The sequence below is a fragment of the Bidens hawaiensis genome, unplaced genomic scaffold (genome assembly GCF_021521415.1).
Source record: "Bidens hawaiensis isolate Kalapana, Puna unplaced genomic scaffold, B.hawaiensis_p1.1 tig00078268_1, whole genome shotgun sequence".
In the NCBI taxonomy this organism is placed as follows: domain Eukaryota; kingdom Viridiplantae; phylum Streptophyta; class Magnoliopsida; order Asterales; family Asteraceae; genus Bidens; species Bidens hawaiensis.
In genome coordinates this window covers 11,789-20,531 of record NW_027503416.1, presented here as the reverse complement: position 1 = coordinate 20,531, position 8,743 = coordinate 11,789, and the positions used below count along the sequence as shown (strand labels likewise).

Here is an 8,743-nt window from a genome sequence, read left to right as displayed (position 1 = left end):
GCCGGCCTTGTCACTATCAACCGCTGCCTACCCACCAACCAGCATGGCACGTGCGTAGCCCATAGTTGGTAGAATAGGAATATTATACAGCTGGCTGTACCTGCTTGGAAACCTACCTTCGGCTATAAATACTCCAACACCTTGGAACGGTAGGATCATCTTGTATCTTACCTTCATTAGCTATTTCTCTCAATATACACTTATATTCAGAGCAATCTAGTCTGATTCTCACGTCGGAGGGTGGTCACAAGGAGGAACCCCCCCCCCTTCTCAGTGACGAGCTCACGGTGTCTGTTTTGCAGGTCATCTGAATAACATCCTTCTTTGCCGGACCTAACCCTCGTGGGAAACATTACTTAACCCCCAGATTATCCATAATCTGCCCGGGGTCACTTAGTGTTTCTTCAGGAGCCGGGCTGGATAAGTCATAACACGGGATTAAAACCGGCTTTAACGTGTCTTTCAAAGTCAAACAACGCCCGTTGACCACAAACGCCTCTTTCATTATCTTCTCAAACGACGCCGTTGCATGGGAACCCTTATTACCACCCCTTAATATCCTTTTTAACAAACCTCCGGCACTGGTGCAATACAACTGATTATTTCTCTCGGCCAAAAACCGCCACGTGTCATCCATTTCAAAAATCGGAGACTTCCGATCCTCACTTCCGAACAGCATCGCCGTGAACACACCTCCGACGCCGGTACCGGCGGCGACATTGATATAATCGGCGATTCTCGCGTTTGGATTACCGGACTTTACTTTCAAAGCGTTTTCGAGATGAGCTAAAGCTTTTCCGGCGAGAATACTCCGCATTCCTCCGCCGTCAATCGACAGCACGCATACTTTTCCTCTCTGATTCTTCACCGGAACGCCGCCGTGGTCTGCCGCCGGCGCCGGAGACGTAACAGAATTTTCCGGTGAGGCCGGATTATGTTTCCAAAGCTTCTGTTCCTCGTCGCCGAATAAGAATTTGCTCTCGAGGATTGAAAATATCTCGTAACTGAGCTTATCGGTGTCGATGCTCGGCTCTTGCACAGAATCCATTAATTTGATATTTTATATCAATTTTTGGTGAACTTGAAACCCTAGGTTAAATAATGTATATGCAAATATGAAATATGTCTTACTTCTGCATTTAATTTCTGGAGAACTATAGCTTTCAATCCTTTTGCCAACATTCACAGCATCTACAACCAGAAGAAGAATATTAGGTAAGTCTCCCGCCAAATAAGAAATACAATCTTACTTCATTTGTGAAATGGATTCGTCTTCATCTTCGTCCTCGTCACGATCACACACAACGGTATCTTAAAACCTACTCAACTCGACGAAAGAATTAAAAAAAGGTCAAAATTGAAAGGAAAGAAGACTGGAATGAATTGTGGAATAGTGACAGTTTGTGGACGAAAGAGAAGGCTAGAACTAGAATACAGTGACCGGTTGCTTATTCTAATAGATTTTGATATTTATATATATCAAAACTAGACGCATTCACCAACAACCAAACAATAAATTAAAATTAAAATGAAAAATATATATAATAATAATAATAATATAAAAGTGAAAAATAATTTAGGAGATCGTCATCTTCCTACTCTATGTTTCAGTGAGGGTTTAAGTGTTTAACCATGGTCAAAGGGTACAGAGTACAGACCCAGTTAATTTGTTAATTACTTAATTTGTAACAAGTTATGCTCAGTGGATGGTGTTATCTAGAAAGACTAGAGTTTAAGTTGGTTGTTAAAAAAAATTTTAAAAATAATTTGTGCACAACAAAATTCATCTACAAACAATAATAGTTTATAGACCATTATTAGTTTATTAATCATCATTTTATATATATATTAATCTACCTAACTTAATTTGCATGATTCATCTTTGTTTATAGACTAAAAAATGCACAAAAATAATATAATAAGAGTACGAACTGTCGGTAAGATTAATACTGTATATCAAAAAATTTGGAGACTTGGAATTTCAATTTACAAATTTTCAAACTAATTAATCATTCAAATAATTATAATTTTAAATATGATAATATAAAGTGTAATATAAGAGAAAAGATCAAATAAGAAGTTTGATTATCTTAAGAAGGCTAGAAAGGAGGGTATTTTTGTCTAATACCTTAATATTGAAAACCCACTTAATTTAATTTCAAAAACCCACTTAATTAAAACCCAGTTAATTAAAACCCACTTAAATTTTCACTTATCTCCTACAACCACCACCATCCACCGCCACCCACCGCCACCACCTTGCCGGAAAAGTCTTCGGAAATTTCGCCGGAAAATAAAACACTATGAAAAACACAATGAAAAAGACACAATGTAAAAAACACAATTGAAAAAACACAATGACAAACACAATTAAATTACACAATGTAAAAAACACAATGCAAAAAACACTATGAAAAAATAAAACACACTTGTATAACACAATTTTGATAAAACACACTTTGTAAAAAACCCACGAAATTTTTTTTTATTTTTATATAGCAATATGGTACTCATGTAAAAGATAAAAAAAACACTCGTTATTATGGTGAAATTGTTTTGAAAAAAAATGTCGTATAAAAAAGTTATGAGCGTTTTAAAATGATGGAGGTATTTAACATGTGTCTTGCATGTGGAGAGAGAAAGTCAACAAATGTGTTATCCCTATAATGCAATTACCCTTGTTTTACACTTTATGATCTTCTTAATCTAATCTCAACCATTCAATTTTAAAATGAATGGACAAGATTATTTCCTATCCTTCTTAAGAAAACTAATCTTCTTATTATAATTCAACCCTTGTGTTCGATATGTATAACCCAATTTAAGTAAAGACATATAAGAATCACATAAGCTAGCATTTGTACATATCGTATAGTGTATAAATTGTAATATGTAACATTTAATGGTTGTTCTTTTTTTTTGGTTTGTTTGTATATCAAAAGCTAATTCAAGTATCCAGTTGTAATAAATACAAAAAAATATACTAAAGTTGCATAATTGAACAAACCACATTTGAGCCCCCCTCCCCTCCCCTTCCTTTCCTCGTTTATGAAATTTTTTATATATTTTGAGCTAGGTCCCCCGATGCCTCAGTCCAAACTTCGCCACTTCATGTAGTGAGAGAGGAAAACGTTAACGATAAAAGTTCCTTTTATATATATAACCTATAAAACAATGAGTGATGTTTATTTCAGAATCAATCATTTTAAATACTTCTTTGAATGTATTATACAAGACCTATGGCGGCTTAACGAATGTGAAGGCCTAAATTGAAACAAGATTTTGTAGCATTTTCATGATAATTGTTAAGGAAATTTTTTATTACAAGTTTTGAACTCATAATTAACCTATAATTTAATAACAACCAAGTCTACCATCACACCAATACATTACTTTAAGTTTACTTTACCTGCTAAATCATATCTATATATAATGTTTTTTCAGGCTTGAAGACCTTAATTAAGTGTGGGCTTATAGCCCTAATTTGTTTTCATTGTCCCACGAGCCACACATACTGACAAGACTCATATGTAATCTGATCGTCTCTCTGCAACTCTTAAGTTCTCAGCATATCTTTGTGATTGAAATGATCGTACCCCTCAAAACAACTTCTTTAAGTTTACATTTGGCTCTTGCAGTTTTTTTAATTTAACTTGGTTTTATATTAATTGTTTTTGTAATAGGTGGATTTATATGTTGCTACATTAATATAAACTATTAGTAATACTTAGATTGTTTATTCTTTAAAAAGATTTTTGTCATAGTTGACATATTCTGTTATGATTGTTGTTACATAGTTGTCACTAGTTCATGTATAACTTAATATGATTTTAATAGGAAACTTTTCAATGTTATTTAAACATCAATCAATAATAACGTCTTTTTCTTTTAAAAATAAGTAATGATTAGACTTCAACTCACGACATAACTTTCTTTAGACGTACCCCATCTTCATTAATGGGTAAGAGTGATCTTAGAACTACACTACTTTATCCATAATTGCTTCATCAAAATAGTTGCGCTCAATAATAACATAACTCCTGTCCTTTTAATACTTTCGTGAAATGAATACTTTTCTTTTAGTTCACTATATCTTGAACCTTGATACATATTTGATTGAAGAAAAAATAAGTTTGATTCACATGTGCATTATACAGAAAATGAAGTGACCAAAAAAGGTGTTCTACATAAAACAATCTATCGCTAGTCGGTAGTCGAGCAGTTGTGTAGGGACTAGTGATGAATCATGACTAATTGAGATTAAAATCAGGACTTATCGGATCGGACTTTAATATATATTTGCACGCACATTTTATATGTAAATTTCAGTTTTATACATACACAAATATATTTTGACCAGAAATTGGCTGAAATCTCGTTCGAAAATGTCAGTTTTAAATGGAATCTCACAAGAAACCATTGATTTTAGTCGGAATCTCACCGGAAACCCTGATTTTTGTTGGAATATCGTCAAAAACCGCTGATTTTTGTTAGATGCTCGCCGGACACCACCTATTTTAGCCGGATTTGACCGTTGACCGATTAATTAGCCGACTAGCCTAAAATTAATCAGTAAAGTGGAGACTATCGATTAATCGGGGATTCATCGATACCTAGTCGGGATTTTTACAACACTATTTACATGTGCATTATACAGATAAAATGAAGTGACCAAAAAAGGTGTTCAACATAAAACAACCTTCCTTTTACTTTTTGGTAAGTTTAGGAGCCAATACTTATATCGATCCTCAAATTTTGTTATTTTGATTGTAGATAAACTTGTGAATCCTCCAATTATAAATTTATAAGATTTAGCAATAATTATGAGCTTTAAATTTTCATAAGACTATCATAATCTGTTGCATCATATAAATTTTCGTAAGATTTAATTTTTTTTCTTTATTTCCTTATGAAAGAAGGTTAGATATACTGTTTCAAAATTTTAAAAATAAACTATATATTAATCTTAAAAGACATTTATCTTAAGTCCTACATCGATTATACTCAAATCTCCCTATCAAACTATCATAATCCTCTTAAAAAACAAAAAACAAAAAACAATAGATTCAATGTATTATAATTTAGTCATAACTATTTTAAATCCAAAGGCAAACGTTCTATCACACTTTAGTCTTTTCAAATGTCGTGAAATATAAGTCCAATAATTAACAAACCAATTGTATCTTGTGCTATCACACAAAATAAGTGCTCAATTAATTATTAACTATAAAACATCAAGGGGAGTAAATTAGTTTGTCAGTGTCACACTGTTGAATATGAATTGTTTTGTTTTATCCGGTGATCAATGAATGGCAGAAAAATAAATTTGTCAGAGAAATTGTTACTGCCGGCTACTCTAAAGCCGTGTGCCAGTTAACGGTGGACCAATTCTGCCGTTACAAAACGTGGTCCCACCTAGTGGCGTCAAGTTGATGACGTACTGTACAAAATTAGGGCCACCTCACAACTGCCGTCATGTACAGTCCACCAAATGCATGCATGGCTCCGTTTACCTTTCAACTTAATTACCATTTACCCTTGTTTAGCTCAAAGAATGAAAGAGAATGATTATCAAAATAAGAATGTTTTACTTTGAATGGTTATTCTATATTTACCGGTAGTGTTGTAAAATTTAATCAAGGCCGCCGAGTACTTGACGAGTAATCCTTGAGTACTTTATGCGTACTAGCAACTTCTCAGTTAACCGAGTTAGCAGAGCCTAGCGACTTTTACAATCATACTTATGGGTGTTAGAAAATAATTTAAAATAAATATATTACATAATCAAACTTAATATCATTTCCCATATTGGAAGATTCTTGACAACAAACAAATCAAAGACCGTTGGAGCATGATCAAAGGGATTTCCTTTTATTCTTAATTGATAGCATTTCCTTGTATAGGTTTGATTGTTCCTTTATATTGTATTCATTTTTTTGTATTGTGATTTAATCAAATACTTACAGAGTAAAAACCAATTTGATATCTCTTTGTCAACATGGTATCAAAGCAGGGCACATGATCTTAGGATCGATCAACCTGTTTTTTTTCTACTCATCATCGACTCAGTAATCTGATTAACCTTCCAAACCCACAAACCCATTTGTTCAAACCTTTCAAATCCACATTCCATGACGGAAGATAACAACAGTGATGATCTTGCTTTACAAATATCCAATTTCCTCAAACACAGCCTCAACAACCAAAATCAAACCCAAAAACAAAGACTTTCGGATAGCTTGAAAATTAGTCTCAAGCTTAATAGTCATAATTACGCCCTATGGGCTCGAGTGATTCGAGTGGCCATTGGGGGTAAATCAAAAAATCTTCTGAATCACTTATCCGGAAACCCGGCACCACCGGAACCAAGCGACGAAAAGTATGAGCAATGGGAACAAGACGACTTAGTTGTGTTCTCGTGGTTGATACAAAACATTGAACCCGCTCTTGCAAGTAACCTAACCGAATTTCCCACGGCTAAAGCATTGTGGGATGCGTTGGTGGTTACTTATAGTAGCGGGAAGGACAAACTACAAACCTTTGACTTACATGTCAAAGCAAATGGAATCAAACAGAACGGCTCGCCTCTTGAAGATTTCTGGATCATTATGCAAGGGGTATGGGGAGAAATTGAAAGACGAGACCCGAACCTAATGACATGTTCAAACGATATAACAACATACAACAAAATCCGGTCAGAACAAAAGCTCTTTCAATTCCTCAACGCCCTTGATCGACAATATGATGCTGTTAAAAGAGAGATCCTTCGGTGGGACCCACTACCCTCGGCTGAGGGCGCCTATGCAGTTGTTAGAAAGGAGATGGCACATCAGGGCATATTAGGAACCATCGAATCCTCTCAAAACGGTGTGGCGGCAGGCTTGGCTGCCAACGGGTCACACGAAGCCGAAGGCGGCAACCATCACGATACCGGAGCAAGGAGCGGTGGATTTGGTGGCGTCGCATCAGCCGGAGATGGAGGGGAAAATAGCGATCGAGGTAACGGGGTTGAGAAACTATTCTCAAACCCCTCTGTATTAAACCCTAACTTGTTTCAACCTTTTGATTTAGAACCAATCAATGGAAATCTTGAAGTAAAGAACAATGATAATCTCGACCAAATAACTCATAACCCCAAAACTCCTTTTTTAAAAGGCAATAACAATGACCCTCAAGATTCTGTTGTTAGTCTAAATAAGCCTAAATTTATAAATAATGTTTTTGAAAACCTCAAACAAGCCCTTTATGTTTCCGTACTTAATAAAAACAAAGTTGAATGTTACAATTCCTTTGAAACATTAAATAATATTCCAAAAAATTATAATATTTTTGATACTGACCAAAGTTTTAAAAAACAAAAAATTAAAACCTCACAAGGTTTTAATTTTGAATCTAACCAAAATGGAGTTTTGGAAGATGAAAACTTAGAAGCACAAGCTAACATGGCTAAAACTTGTGAAAATTTGGATAAATTATGGATTTTTGATTGTGGTGCTACTGATACGATGACTTTCGACGTATCTGACATAGCCATAAGTACAAAACCCAAAATTAACCACATCAAAACCGCTAATGGGGGAATAGTTCCAGTAAAAGGAGGAGGAACTATTGAAATTTCTCCGACATTAAAACTTTCAAATTGTCTTTATGTTCCTTCTCTATCACATAAATTATTGTCTATTAGTCACGTGACAAAAGAATTAAATTGTACCGTGTTAATGCACCCCACTTTTGTATCTTACAGGACATTAGGACGGGAGCGATCATTGGGCGTGGCATTGAACGCCAAGGGTTGTACTATGTGAAAGAAGTGACTCAACACGGTACTGTGATGTTGGCTCATGGAACTAAACATAGAGAAGCTTGTTTATGGCATAGAAGATTGAGGCACCCTTCTATTGGTTATCTACATCTCTTATTTCCAAATTTATTTTCTTTTAATGAAACATTAAATTGTGAAACATGTATTTTGGCTAAAAGTCATAGACATACATTTAAACCAAATAACACAAAAGTCGATTCACCTTTTTCCCTTATCCATTCGGATGTATGGGGACCAGCAGAAGTTATTGGTGGATAAAATTTTCGCTTTTTCGTGCTTTTTGTTGATGATTGCACTCGTATGACATGGATGTACTTTCTAAAACACAAATATGAAGTTTTTGATAAATTTACAATGTTTTATGCCATGATACAAACACAATTTAAAACCAACATCCAAACTCTTAGATCCGATAATGGGGGGGAGTTCATAAATGATTCAATGAAACAATTTTGTCAAACAAAAGGAATAATTCATCAATCGTCTTGTCCATACACGTCTGAGCAAAACGGTACTGTCGAACGGAAAAACCGCATACTTTTAGAAATTACTCGAGCTCTTCTAATTGACTCTCAAGTTCCTAGATAATTCTGGCCTGAAACCCTTGCTACTGCCACATACCTTATAAATCGACTACTAACCAAAGCTCTTGATCTAAAAACACCCCTCCAAACACTTTCAAAATTCACTAAACTCCCACCGGCTCTTACATTACAACCAAAAATATTTGGGTGCTCTGTTTTTGTCCACATACCTAAAACTCATCGAACCAAACTCGACCCATGTGCTGAAAAATGTGTATTTTTAGGCTATGGTGTAAATCAAAAAGGATATCGTTGCTATAGCCCAAAAAGACGTCACATGTACACTACTATGAATTGTGACTTCCTTGAAACCGAATTTTTCTATACCTCCCAACAC

At 34.9% G+C, this 8,743-nt stretch overlaps 1 pseudogene; it reads right to left on the bottom strand.

Moving 5' to 3' along the window:
- Positions 1–352: 352 nt before the first annotated feature.
- On the bottom strand, positions 353–1,319 carry LOC143606902 (patatin-like protein 6 pseudogene; annotated as a pseudogene).
- Between the last annotated feature and the right edge of the window lie 7,424 nt (positions 1,320–8,743).